The sequence below is a fragment of the Buceros rhinoceros genome, unplaced genomic scaffold (assembly GCF_000710305.1).
Source record: "Buceros rhinoceros silvestris isolate BGI_N320 unplaced genomic scaffold, ASM71030v1 scaffold13947, whole genome shotgun sequence".
NCBI lineage: Eukaryota > Metazoa > Chordata > Aves > Bucerotiformes > Bucerotidae > Buceros > Buceros rhinoceros.
In genome coordinates this window covers 45,251-46,169 of record NW_010420534.1, presented here as the reverse complement: position 1 = coordinate 46,169, position 919 = coordinate 45,251, and the positions used below count along the sequence as shown (strand labels likewise).

The window sequence follows — 919 nt, the reverse complement described above, 5'->3', positions numbered from 1 at the left end:
AGTATCCTATTAGACACAGGCAACAAAAATGGTCTCCAAAGAGACAGACTATGAAGTGACTTCTTTTCAAGTTTCTGCATTCGGTTACTTCTTTCACCACTTTTTCCTTCCTCCTTTTTCTGAGTATTTTCCTTCCTTCCTTCCTTCCTTCCTTCCTTCGTTCCACTTAAGCTCTGTAATGTGTGGAAACTGTTGATAATACCCGTTTCTCTGTCCTCGTGCAGTTTATAACGCGGACCGTGAGAACAGTAGGTATCTTCTTCCACTGAAAGCGGAGTGTGCTGTTGACTCCTTATACGCGCCTGCAGGCAGCCCGGCTGGATGTTGCGTGCCAAGAGAATGCTCTCCACTGGAGCCATACAGATGTGCTCTAGCTGGAAGTAAATGCACGAAGTGATTTAGGGAGCCCAAATCAGTCAGACTTCAAAGTAAACTTCTGAACGTTAAGACTGCTGCCCTTTGCAAGCCTAATCCAAAGAATGTTTTGCCCACAAGCGTAATATCTTAACAGGCCCGCAGCAGAGCGGTGTAGTCTTTACTGGATGGAGATGATAAGTTTGGGAATGTCTTTCAGTGAGTGCCGCAAAGAGCTCTTGAAGACAGGAAAACACTATCTTTCTTGCTTGTATAGATGGTGAAAGGAAGAGAGGGAAGGAGGGTGGGAGGTCTGGGAAGGAGACAAGCACTCTGTTATCTGAGAAGAATCAGAAATGAGTAGGTGGCAAGACCAAAGAAAGAATCTCTAGATCAGCTCAAAGGAGATCAGCCAGGGCTGTAATTACGGTGATGTAAGTGAGAGGGATGAAATGGTGGGAGGGCTGCGTGGTGGGATGTTCAGAGAAAAGTAGCGGAAGAGACATGCAAACAGAAATGATTTAAGATACTGTGAAAGTTTTGGGTGTGAGGTTTTTGGGGGGGG

The 919-nt window shown here is 45.7% G+C and overlaps 1 long non-coding RNA gene across 1 annotated transcript in view; it reads left to right on the top strand.

Annotated features, from left to right (window-relative positions):
• Positions 1-919, top strand: part of LOC104496255 — a 17,708-nt gene that overhangs the window by 6,272 nt on the left and 10,517 nt on the right. The window lies entirely within an intron of this gene.